The sequence below is a fragment of the Lucilia sericata genome, unplaced genomic scaffold (genome assembly GCF_015586225.1).
Source record: "Lucilia sericata isolate MDLA Ls3-8-SP2 unplaced genomic scaffold, ASM1558622v1 Contig000006F_arrow, whole genome shotgun sequence".
Classification (NCBI taxonomy): Eukaryota; Metazoa; Arthropoda; class Insecta; order Diptera; family Calliphoridae; genus Lucilia; species Lucilia sericata.
This window is the reverse complement of record NW_023994047.1, coordinates 834,358-848,498: the sequence shown is the minus strand read 5'-3', so window position 1 is coordinate 848,498 and position 14,141 is coordinate 834,358. Positions and strand designations below refer to the sequence as shown.

Below are 14,141 nucleotides of genomic sequence, written 5' to 3'. Positions count from 1 at the left end.
TAGCTAGTCTGTAGTATGCCCTGTAGTATAGTCTATAGCCAAGTCCATAGTCTGGACTATAATCTACTTTACAATTGGACTATACTCTAGTTTGTAGAATATAATCTAGACTATAATATATACTATAGTATGGACTACATACAGTATAGTCTAAAGTCTGAACTATAGTCTATAATCTGGATTATAGTTCGGTCTATAGTTGGGATTACACTCTAGCCTACAGTCTGAACTATAGCCAAGTATATTCCACAATCAGGATTATAGTCTATACTATAGCCATCCATGTCCCTAATAACTTGAACCCTGCCTGTTGAGTGTGTGTAAGCATTAGTGTCAATCTTAAGAACATCTTGCTTTTATTCTTTTATATTTTTTTATATCTTCTACATACACACAATAAATACAACAACAAAACTTAAATACTTGTAAGTACACAATATACATATAGAAAAAAATGTCTAACTGTCTGTCTGTTTCGTCTAGCTGTCAAATGGACGGTTGTTCATTCAGTCTGGCTGGCTAAAAGTTTAACTGAAAATCTTTTTTTATTCTTCTTCTTTAAAGACGGATGAGATTCACGACATCAATGTGTTTTCTCTTTAGATTTGTTAAAAAATTCCCAAATTGAATAATTGACAAAGAAAGAATAAAAGAAAACGTACTCTAGATAGAAATGACATTACAGGCATCATTGTCAGCGTCATCATCATCATCGTCAAACTCATCAGTATAATAATACAGCACCCGCGCTGCCACCCTTTACATCTTGTATGGAATTTTGAAATTGCTGTGCGTGTGAATGTTTGTACATAGATATTTTCAGAGGGGATATACGGGTTGATTGGCTTGGTTCGAATGACTGACTTTGTTATCGTCTGCTAAGTTAGATATGACGACGACGACGAAGATGATGATTTTAAACGTACGTACATATGTTTGTAGGGCGGTTTATCTATCTAAATATGTTTCAACTACGGCATATTGATGTTTATATTTCTTTCTTTTTTTTCATTTTTTGTTATTATTTATCAAGTCTTTCCTTTCATTTCTTATATTATTTGCTTGTTTTTATTTGTATGTTTGAATACCGAAGCTGTCTATGCAAATATTTGCAAAATTCAAAATAATGAATAGAAAAATGATATGAAAGGTAACTTAACGTAACGATACGTAATGTGAGCTTTCCTACCTCTAGTCTCAAACTCCCTCTGACAGATTGTGTAGGTATGTGTGTGTGGCCGTTAGGCGTTGAAAGACAAATAAAGCTATTTATTGTCTTAGGCTCAAATGAAAAATGCAAATAATCTTCAAGGTATAGATAACGTTTGTGAACGAAATGAAGATATTATTTTTCTACTTTTTTTGTCTTTGCCACACTTGTCAAACCAATAAATATGAAAGTGTCTTTATTTTTACACTAGCAGAACATAAGTGTTTGTGTGTTAACAGGAAAGTTTTGTAGCTGGAAAGAAAAGGGAGGGGGAGTACAAACAAACGTGCTAACAATATAAACAACAAACCTTAACACAACATTCCGAAAATAGTTAACATTTTTATTTCAATTCTAAGTAGAAATTTTACTCAACCATAGGTAATTTAATATAATTTGAAGAAATTCTATTAGAAAGGAATTTCTAGAAAAGTAAATGGTCTTAAATAGGATGATTTGAAAGTATTTCGTAATACTACGATATAAAGCAAAAAATCTTTATATCAATAATGGAGAAAAATATACATACATACATATATGCTCTAGTTAAAATCTCCTTTACTTCATTAATTCCCCTAAAGCTTATTTTACTTATAATCTAATCTTAAATTAGTAGGAATTTACCTCCACAACTTGTTATTTTCTTTAACCCTAATTTGTTTCATAAATTGTTTTTAATTTTAAACAAACAACATATAAATGCCCAAAGAAATTAATGTTAAAAAAATGATTAAAAGTGCAATTTTTCGCAGTACAAAGTCCATTTCATTTCATTAAATAAAATACCTTTTTTTTCTCGTTCACTGTATAAGTATGTTGGTATGTAAGAGAGTACATACATACATATATCTCACAGAGCTCAGTGGCAAGTAAGTAAGTATGCACATTAATATGCATTCAAACTGAAAATTGTTTTGTTGTTTTTGTTGCTGAAATTATTTTCTTGCAGCACGCCAAATTGGTAGCTGATGAAGAAAATAATAAAAGAAACAAAAAAAAAACAACGCGTGCTTAACTCGTTTTCTTTCATATGATACCATCTTAAGACAACAGCAAAAAAAATTCAATTTTTTTTATTATGTACTAAAATGTATATATGTTGGTACAAATGTACTTGTCTATATGTATAATTTTATACTTTTGATTGCATGTTGTTTCTTTTATTTTATTCACCATTAAAAATTCTTGGCAAACGTAAGAATTTCTTGTTTATCAGATGCACTGTCAAGCTTTCTCTCTTCGTCTTTCTCTCTCTCTCTTTCAATTACACCAGTAAATACTCAAACACTCTCACGCACATGCTGCACTTCGTACATACATTCGAACGAATGTAATATAATGTTACCTGGTGGTTTTAGGATAAGATAGAGAGCACTAGTTACTAGACTAATCAAAAGTGGTCAATGGAGGGTGGGTTCACTAGGTAAGCTTAGAAATTCAACCCCAAAATGGATGAATTCATCATGAATTCAGAATCTAAGAAAACTATTTAAAAAATCGTTTTTTTGTGATGTTTATTTATGACCTTACACTTCATAGTTTTAGACCAAAAAGAGTATATTACCTTTTATAAGTACTAACGGGTAATAATGTTTATAAATTCATCCATACATTTTGTTGTTCCTTTTTCATTAAAACACCTGAAAATAATTAACTATCAACGACTCCTTATTGAACTATTTAAGAAAAATCAACTAAGAGCTAAATCTTTTATGCTCTTCGCCTTAGTAAACCCAACTATAGCTATAACTAAGCTATATTTCAGACTATGGAGCAAACTATAATCCAGACTATAGATCAAACTATAGTCCTATCAAGACTATAGGACAAACTAAAATAAAGACTATAAGAACTATAGATCAAACTATGGTCAAGTATATAAACCAAACTATAGTCAAGACTTTAAACCCAACTATAGAAAAGACTACAGCTCAGACTGTAGTCAAGACTACACTAAAGACTGCAATCCAAACTATGACAACATTTAAACAACAAACTACAGTCAGATCTAAATTTAAAGCTATAGCTATTATGGTCAAAACTGTATGTAGATCAAACTATGATCAAGATTATTGACCAAACTATAGTTTAGTTTTTAGATAGAGATTTAGATATTTTAAACGAAAAACTTTAAGTTTTAAATACTTTTTCAAGCTTAATTGCCTTAAAAAAATCATTGAACTCTTTTAATGGTTTTACCAGTTAAATACAACTGCTCCTTTTATGAAACTTTCTTACTTCTGCATATAAGGTAATGCCCACTTAATTTGCGTTCTTTTTTTGCCTTTAATGCACCCATAGCAAGGCAACAGCATAAGTTAAATATTTTCCTCTGCCATTCTATAAAATCCCATAAAAAAAAAAACGAACATAAAAAGTTTGTTTTTTTCTCGTTTTCTAAGAGAAAAACTACAATAACATGTTGATCATACACATTCCAGGCGAAGAAAAAAAGTTATCATTGGTTCCGTTCTTCAGACGACCTTAAAGCAGACACAAAGAGTTAAAGAGAGGAAGGAAGAAGAAAATATTTTATTATTTAGTTAGTTAATGCAGTAAATGGAAAGATGAATATAAAAAACACAAAACTGCAACAGTGCAAAAAGACAGACTACTATTGCATGTAGGAGATGTTGCAAGTGTAAGTATAAAAGGGATTTTGGTACTATTTTAATAAAGAAAGTACTTTTTGTAGATTGTATGAAGATGCTTTTTATATACATAGTTCAATACTCAACTAAAGGCTGGGAGATCTGTAAATAAATCAATTTGGTACTTTTCTGAAAAATTAGCTTCGAGTGGGATTTTGCTTTAAATGTGGATACTTGAAATAAGGAGAAATACTAAGTTTTTAAACAACTTTGACTTTTAGAAACATAAGTATTACTAATTCAACTCATACTTATTTCCATAAGGATCCAAAAAGTACTATATCTTCTTTATCCTTGTTACATTTTTTCCAAAACCCATCTCTTACAAGTTACAACAATGCAGTTGAGTAACAAGTGCAATATTCCAACTTAAGCTATAGGAAACACATTAAGACGAGATTCCTGAACAACTTTATTGTATTTAATTTTTTTTATTATTTTTATTTTCTTCATTTATTACAAATCAAACTTAAGCTTGCCAGCAAAAGCAAAAACCATATAAAAAGAACAGCAACAACTACCAGAAAACAAAACACATTGTTGCCTCAAGAAAAAAAAAACTGGTCCATTCAAGCTTGTTGCTCTGCCAGAGTTAGTGTTTAGATTAACCCTTCAGTCAGTCAATACTTCAAGACTGAGGTCAAGATCGTTCGTTGACCAGCAGCCTATAAGCGGCGCGCGAATGCATATATTTATATGTGTTTGTGTGTTGTTATAGTGGTAACAATAATTGTATGTTGCACATTGTAAATGGTTGTATGTACAGACAAATACCAAGACATTAAATGCAAAAATAAAATAAATCAAGAAGTAAAGATGATTAAAAAAATAAATAAAAACAAAATCTTTAACAGCAGCAGCAGCAGTAAAAATATGCAAGCCGGACAGGACAGTAAATAAACCAGTAAACAAGAAATAAGTATAAAATACCCGGCCGTGCTAGGTGTCTGTCCCAAAGTATTTTAAAGTAAACACTGGTTCAACAGTTACAAAAGGGAAATTCCTCCTTCAAAATATTACAGGTCGGAAGTTTAAGTAATTACTTCTAGATTAAAAAGGAACTCTATATTTACGTGGCATCTACCATCCTGCTTTTCAAAGAAAACATTCGTGCTTAAAAAAATTAACAAACAAATGTGAACATAGACTCCTTGTAGAACTGTTGGGCATACATCCTCACTTATACACATGTGTGCTGTAAAATTGTATAAGAAATATTTTGTTTGCTTGGTGGCTACATTGCTGGTTTAGTCAATCTAAAGTTGTTGTTGTTGGTGGCGTTGTTGGTGTTTGGTTCCTTCGTAGTCAACGTCATCGTTAACATCATTGTCGTGTCGACGTTATTGTGTTCGTAAACTTTAAAGTTGTTCTTGTTGTTGCTGTTGTTGTCATAGGCAACTAAGTATAAAGCTGGTCATTAATCTTTAATGTAAGGCAGTGGTCAAAGTAAGCAGAAAAATGTGCAAAAGAACAACAAAAACAATGCAATACTGCTCTTTACTTTATTACAATGATTGTATGTATTTAAGTGTGTCTGCTCACAACAGAGCACAACCATAAAATCAAGTTTATTTTGTTTGCAATAATATCAAACTTATAATTCAATACTTTACTCTCTTACACACACACACTCACATACATACTAATATCAAAGAAATGCATTTTTGTTTGCATTTATGTATAAGTGTGTAAGTTTGTTGTTGTCGTTAAGAGCAACAATACACAACATGTAATTGACAATATGTTGTAAAATAAAATAGGAGTTGAACAGAAGACAAAAACAGCGACAGGAAAAAAAAATATTAAAGGAAAACAAAGCACATGCAAGTTACATATAATAAAAACTGAAAACAACAAAACATGTTTAACAACAACAACATGTTTTTTTCTTTACCATAGAAACTCTACAATTGTTTTTGATTTGTAAACAAGAGCATCGTTCAATTGTACACACAAGTCAGTTAAATGTACATATAGGGTTTTCAGATCGGACTTAATAGTCTAGACTTTAGTAAAGATTAGCCGAAATAATAGACAAAACTGTAGTCCAAACGCTAGTCAAGAGTATATTTCGATCGACTATCAGGACTATATTCAGGACAAGTCCAGACTATAGTCTGATTTATAGTCTAAATTATAGTCAAGACTATAATCAGAACAATAGTCAGGATTATAGTCTAAACTATAGCCAGGACAACAGTCTAGTTTTTTCAGTTTAGTATAGAGCAGGTCTAGATTATTGTCTGGTATATAATCTAAACTGCAGTGAATACTAAAGTGAAAAATTGTTAGGTATGATCAGTTCGTTTATCTATAATCTCCATTGAAAAACACCCTAACTTTACAACAGCCAACAAACGTATGTATGTATTTTTTTATTGTTGCACAAAACATCATTTATTTCTTGCTTTATTTATTTATCTATATAATGTTTTTTATTTTGTTTGCATTTTCTGGTTCTGTGCTCAATTTAATGGAGGGTTTTGAAGAATGCATACATCTCTATTCATACATATGTAAGTTGAAAAGACGACCCCAAAAACCAACACCCTAGTAATTATCTAATAATTAACATTTATAGACATTTCAATGTTGTTGTTGCTACAGTTGCTGTCGTTGTTATTGTTGCGGTTGTAGTAGTCGTTGTTTGTTGTTGTTTATTATTATTGTTATTGTTGTTATTAAACGTGTACATGACGCCAGTTTATTATATGTAATTAGTTAAAATATGCATTCACATACATATATACATGTACAAAACATGCCAATAAAATTTATATACATATACACACTTACACATACCCTCTCTCACATCCATATAATTAATCTATAATAGATTTTTTTTATTAGATTGTGTTTTCATGTGTTTATCAACATTGAGGCAAAATGAAAAAAAAAACTATAATTGTCTACAAACTTTTCATTGAATTAAGATATTGTGATAATAGAGATTATTTGTTTGTGTGAGAATTTTACATAAATTTTTTTTAAATTACATTTACAAATTCTGGCCACAATATGATCGAGCTATTAAGCTTAACAAATTGCAACTAGTTTGTTTATGTTTGTAGATGCCTCTAAACTGAGTGACATGTAATAAATGGAACAATAATTTTAAGTGAATTTAATTGTTTTTAACAACATTGTTGTTTTTAAAAGGAGCCAGCTTATTTTTCAATTTTCAGTAAATAATTTGGAAATTATTTAAGTTCCACTTTATATACATTTCGCCCTGTAGGCAACCACTTTATTTTGGTTTTTTTTTTAATGCGTAATTTCAATAATCTACATTAAATTATGCTGGAGTATTTCAGTTTGTATTAAGTATAATACCGAGAGGAGGCATAATTTAAATTAACGACCGGATGTTTTTATATTTATGCTCATACACACATGCACTAATATATAGTATATACTTAACTATATGCAACATGAGCAGATCAATTCATACAACAAAGTATTAAAAGTCAACAACATTACACACTTAATAAGTGGAACGAGTTCCCCGACCGAGTATGCAGTTCAAACAAAAAAAACCAAAACGAAAGAAAGAAACAAATCCAACTAAATACTCAATGTACTCTAGTACTTGTGTTCCGTTTGTATAAAAGAATTAAATTTCAATTTTCTCTGGGTTTATGATATATTTACAACATCAAATTAAATTATATTTTCAATGTAGTTAAGTAGAGACTTTAATGTTATTAGATTAGATAAATGCTATTTAAGCAGTTGAAGGAGATATTAGGTTAGATTAGAGACTGTTGTATATATTATATATACAAATAGTTAGTTAGTAAGTAAGTAGTATGAAGGGAAAAATAATTCATTTGAAACAGTTGCTGCGAAACGTCACGTGAGTCTGTCATTAAGTTTTAGCATGGAAAATTTGTTTTTATTTATCGTAATATAAAAAAAAACATATTGTTTTAAACAAAGCGAGTAATATTGCCATATTATTTTTAAAAACTAATTGCTACTATTTTATTGTATAGCTCAATTATCTACTTTACTCCTTAGCTTCTCCAGTTCGTTCCCTTCCCTTATCATTTACACAAATGCTTTATTCCTTAATTATAATTACCCTGTAATACAAGGGGAGTATCATAAAAATGTTCTCATAAATCTTTTTTAAAAGTTTTTCCTACATAAAATGCGCTAAAACATTAACACGAAACATTCTTCAGTATGTTGCACATACTATACATACAGTCATTCGTGTACAATACATTCTCCTGCTGAAAACATACATACATTCTTTCATATAATGATGGAAAGTTAACGAACCTTCTTTATAATTCTTTATAAATTTTTCTTATCCTCTTCTCCCAGTTTTTTGTTTCTGTTTCTGTATAGTAGTATTTACTACTAAATCTAATATAAAAAAACTACAACATATAAGAACAATAATTTAAACATCTTTTACCCTTGATAGTAAAAACCACTTGAGTTGTATTTTATATTTAATATACTCTCATACTAGCATAGTTATACAAACATATTAAAAGTTTATCAGTAATACCAACATATGAGTACAGGCGCCCTTTCATTATAAGAAAGAAAGTATTCTGAAAATGTTAAGGTATTTGTTACAAACTTAGGTCGAAATATGCTGCATATTTAATCTAAATTATCGTCTAAATTTCAGTCTATAGCCTAACCCCCTTACACAAACAAAATTTTTATTTTATAAACAGTTTATAAAGTAGATTTTGTATGGAAATTTTGTTTTATAAACCTTTTATAAATTAAAAATGTTGTTTGTGAATAAGGGGATAAGTCTATAACCTAAACTATAGTGACAATGCTGTCTTAAATATATGTAATCCAAACATAAACTGTAATGTCTAAAAATGGTCAAAACTATAGTCAAACTACAGTCTATGATAAATCAGAGATATAACTATAATAAAAACTGAAATGTATTATTAACTATAGTCAGCACTATTATGTAAACATAGATAAAACTATAGTCAAGACTATACTCTGAACTGGGTCCAAATTATGGCATAGGATATCGATCAAAATCTCCATTTAGATTCTATTGAGATTTCGATCGATATCGTATGCCGTAATTTGGGCCCTGTACTCTAAACTATAGTCAAAACTTTAGTCTAACCCATAGTCAAAACATCGGTACTAACTATAGTCAAAATTTAGTCTAAAGTATTGCCAAAACGTTACTCGTAACTATAGTAAATCAAACCTTCAAACTAGTGAAGATAATAGTTTTACTAAAGTCAAACTATAAATATAGTAATGAATATAGTCAAGTCTTTAGACTAGAGTCGAGTCAAAATTATACATAGTTACCCTTAAGTTGGGATTACAGTCAAACCCGCTGTCAAAACTATAGCTATAGTAGGGACTATAGTAAGTAAAAACTATAAAAGCTATAATCAAGAATTTAGCATAACTTAACTTACAACATACTTTTTTTGTTTAATTACAATATCTTTTTTAAAGTTACTGTCATAATTATTGCAATTTAATGTCACTTCTTTAACTCTAAAATATGTATGATTTGTTTTTTTTTTTATTCATTTGTTATTTTTTTATTTTCTCATACCACTGTATAAATTATACTCAAATGAATGAAATTAAATGTTAATTAATTTATTTTGTCGACTTAATGCTAATTTCACAGTATACAAAAGAATTCTTTTTTGCCAAAAAAAAGATGTTTGTTTAAGCAAAAAAACCAACAATAACAATAAAAGACATAAAAATTAAAAAAAAAATACCAGCTCTTTCGTACGAATGAGAAAAAAAGCAATGATAATGTTAAAAGCAATAACAACAAACAAAATACTGGCATATTAAAAAAATCGGTTATAGTCATGACACTTGTTTTGATCGCCAGTCTGATCAGACAGACTTTGACAAATACACACATTCAAAACAAATGTGAGTGAGTAAAATAAACAGAAGAAAGAAAGAAAAAAAAAAACGACAAGCAAATGACAGGCAAAATCATATAAACAAACAAAATGAAACGGTACAGAGTGTGAATAAGAGACTCTAGTCGTAAAACACTTTGTTGTTGCAGTATGAAATACTACATTTAAATACAACAAACTTAGCTATACTATATATAAAGCATTGAACGGCAGCCATAGTCAGCAGGGGACTGAAAGCATGCTGTTATATACTACAACACTTCAAACAAGGAGATGCTATCGGCAGCTTTTTATCTTCCAACTAAGACACATAATTTTAGTTGGTCTCTTTAGGCCGGTCACTGCTATTAACATATGCATATATAAGTATCTCTATATACTTACATATGTATGTTAATAAGTATGTTTATTATTTTATATAGTTTTTATTTAATTATATTATCAAATGTTATTCACTATACAACAGCTATTACTATACAAACGGGTACGAGTGCTTATTTGCCATTTTTTTCTTTATTTTTTCGTTTTGTTTTGTTTTCATTTATTATTTATTTTTTTATTTATTAATGTGAAAATAACAAGTGTAAACATGTGATTAAATAATAACTACAATTATTCTAAATGTTCTAAAATAATTTTTCAAAACCAAATATGCCCTTTTAACTTGTAACAAACAAAAAATTACTTGATGCGTATTAAATTATTTTTTCTTTCTTTACTTTGTAATTGTGATAACAAATTGTTTTCATTTAATATCACTCAAAGTGATATTTATCAACAGGCCACTTGAACTGATCTAACCAATAATTATTTGAAAAAAATTTTATATTCAAAATGATACAATTTTCTTTGTTGAACAATAGAATTGTGAAATTTCCTTATAAGTATTGGAAAGAGAAATCTATAGCTTATGGTCACGATTATTGTCAATATGATAGTTCGGTCTTTAGCCCAATAGTTAACAATATAGTCCAGATTATAGACTATGGCTTATCCAAATATAGTTTTTACATATTTTATAACCTAAACCCTTCTTTAGACAATATTCCAAGCTATAGTCTAGATTATAGTTAAGACTATATTCCATATTATAGGTAATACTATGATCCAGGTAAAATTCCAGATTTTAGTCCAGTCTTTGATCGACCTTATAGACTATAGTCCTAAACAGATCCAGAAAATTTAGCCCTATAGTTAACACTATAGTCCATATTATAGGATATGGCTAGAATATAGGATAGAATATGGTCCAGATATTAGATCAGATTATGATTTTTTACTCAATAGTTAACAATATAGTCCAGATTATAGACTATGGCTTATCCAAATATAAAATAGACTATAGTTAAGATAACTTATAAGAATATAGTCTAATTTATAGTTCTGATTATAATCCAGTATATAGTCAATATTATAGTCTACTTTATATTTAAGATTATAGTCCAAATTAAAGACAAATTTAAAGTAGAGATTATATAGCAAACTTTAGTCCAGACTATAGAACAATCTATAGCTTAGACTATATATAGTCTTAACTGTCTATACTTTATAGTCCAAATTGCATATATACCGGTCTATGGTCTAAACTATACAAATATTAAGTTTTTCCTTACAATCATATTAAAAGTATTCAAATTTCAAGATAAAGTTAATAAAATAAGCAAACATGAAAATTAATTAAAATTTTTGCAAAAAAAAATGCCTCTTACAGTCAGCAAATTCTTTTGATTCTAAACTTTTGTGATAAAAAAAATCTAAAACAAGCAATCACGCGTGAATCAATAAACTTTTAATCACCATCACACGCAGTCAGTCATTAATAAATAAAAAATTTAGTTTTAACATTATTACACAGCCTATTGACAGCCTGCTGCTAAAATTTAATCACAGTTTGATGTGAACAAAAAAATCAAACATTTTTCAAAGCGCGTGGCTTAATTTTTTTTGCTCTCAACACACACACACACGAGGAGCACTCAATTGTGGCAAATGTAAATGAAAATATTCATCAATAGTATTTAGTTTAAATTGATTGATAAACAAATTGTATGTCAAAATTTTAATAGGATTTGAATCAAAACATTTGGACAGTCATGTGTAGTACAATGACATTTTCGAAGAAAATTTTTAATTTGATTGGAAACAATTAAAAAAAAATGGTCAAGAAGAGGGAGGGGTGTTTGATGAAAAGCACGATTATGTTAAATATTTAGGTTGTACACAATACAATTAATAACAATCATAATTTTAGTTAATTTATTTGGCAATTTTTGGTTTGTTGATGTTGTTGTTGTTCTTTTGTTTTTGTTTAAAAATGTGTCGTAAAGTTAGTATAAACAGTGGTGGTTCTCTAAAGGGGATAATTTTTATGTTTATTAAGAAAATTTTTATATAAAACGTGAGCTAATAGAAAAATCTGTTGTTTAAGTGCTCTCTCCCTTACTTCTAAAACATACAGGCATTAAATGTAATTGACTCATATGCTTAGGTGTCAATTATACTCAATGCTGAGGTGACTTTAATTTATGTAAAGTGTTATAGTATTGTATGTTTTAAAAGGAGTAGCCTCATTTATTTAGGGTTTATAATAAATTGATTTAATTTCTAAGGTAACAAATATCTGAAATAATTTCTAAACGAAATTTAACGCCCACTATTAAGACATTTTACTGTCATACTAAAATTATATATGTGGCAAAATTTGTAGGAGTATTGGGCACAAGTATATATGTACTTATACGTATAAATGTACGAAACGTAATTGTACATACGTATAGTATTTTTTGAGTGTGTGCTTATCACGCCAAAATGTGTTGTTCACTTATTTTAATTTATTTTATTTAATTTTTGCTGTTTTTGCCTTTTCTCTCAAGTGTATAAAAAAACAGCAAATGAAAAAATTATACTACTACTCTACACTAAAGACATGATAAGATTAGAGAAAAAATAAATAGCGGAGACAGGTGTAAAAAAAACATTAAAGTCAATAACATAATAAAGACTTAACAAATATCTCGACAACAAGAAAAAAATCCAAAAAAAAAAACTAATGAACTTGAAAAAAATAACATCCTTGCGTCTATATACAATAAAAGTTCAATTGAAACAGAACAATATTAAATTAAAACAACAAAAATTCAACATAAGTTGCAATAAAACAATAAAAAAAAAAGTTTAAATAAAAAATAACTTACCCCCAGGCAAAGAACAGCCGCCAATGGTGACCAGGCAATTGCAGGCTTAACAAATTGATGGGAAGCACAGCAGCTCAAGTTAATTTGATTTAATTTCCGTTACGTTTTATATTGTTTTATTAAGGATATTTATTTCACAACAACAGCTAGGAGTCAATTTTTTCCACTGTTTTTTTAATACAATTATTTTTGTTTGTTTATTTTTTTATTATTGTTTTCTTAGCAAATTGTTTTGTTTTTTTTTTAATGAGCCACTTTAAACAGAAATCTATAAAAATAAATCAGTTTGAATATAGTTAGAATCTCACATTTTTTCTTAATACACAATTGCAAGTTTTTAATATTATTATTTTTTTGTTTTGAAATTCTTAAATATATACATATATAAAAACCTTCAAACAATGTTATATATTTATATATTTTTTAATATATTTTTGCTCACATATATTCACGTTTTTTTATTCAAATTAGTTTTTGTTTGAGAACAAAAAAAATTGTGTGTGTTTACTTTATAAATACGATCGAATATAAAGAATCCATTAGAGGGAAAATAAATAAAACACACACACTCAAAAACACACAGCTATTAACAAGAGAAGACGAAACGACCGACCAAACGACAAACAAATCTGAACAGACTAATACAGAATAGATAAATTTTAAGTTTTACTCATACGAAAATCTTAAAAACGATTTTTCTTCAGTTCTAAAGAAAGTTTTCAAAGAAAATAACATCAAAATAAATACTTTAAGAAATATGTTACAAACAAAATGATCAAAGGCAATAGTGAGAGAGTAATATTATACACACACACCCACAATCACACAATTACTAAGTAGGAGCCAGGGGCTAGGTGTAAACTCTCGCCAGTGGAAGGCAGGGAGGCTTAACCATAAACAAACACCAAAAAAACGGCATTGGCATTCAAATAATAAAATTTATATGTGTGAATATTATTTTTATTTTTGTACCAAAAAAAAAAAACAACAACAATATTTTTAAACAACAACAAAAAACCCCATTAAAAACAACAGCAACAATCATAATAATCAACAAAGTTTTAATTTATTGATGCGTTGAGAATAGTCAATATCTGCGCCGTTCGAGAACACACAGAAGGCCAAGAGGCTACTGGTTAGACAGAACTAAATATTGGGTGTTAAGAACATTTTTTGGCATTTTCAA

The 14,141-nt window shown here is 28.6% G+C and overlaps 1 protein-coding gene and 1 long non-coding RNA gene across 2 annotated transcripts in view; one reads left to right on the top strand and one right to left on the bottom strand.

The window, feature by feature from the left end:
- The window catches only part of LOC119602341, a 195,030-nt gene that overhangs the window by 176,746 nt on the left and 4,143 nt on the right, over positions 1-14,141 (top strand). The gene's annotated exons all lie outside the window — the stretch shown is intronic.
- Positions 1-14,141, bottom strand: part of LOC119602269 (high affinity cGMP-specific 3',5'-cyclic phosphodiesterase 9A) — a 130,552-nt gene that overhangs the window by 112,314 nt on the left and 4,097 nt on the right. The window contains exon 2 of the mRNA XM_037953698.1: positions 12,956-13,223. The gene's annotated coding sequence lies outside the window, so the exon portion shown is untranslated. The remainder of the gene's footprint in view (positions 1-12,955; positions 13,224-14,141) is intronic.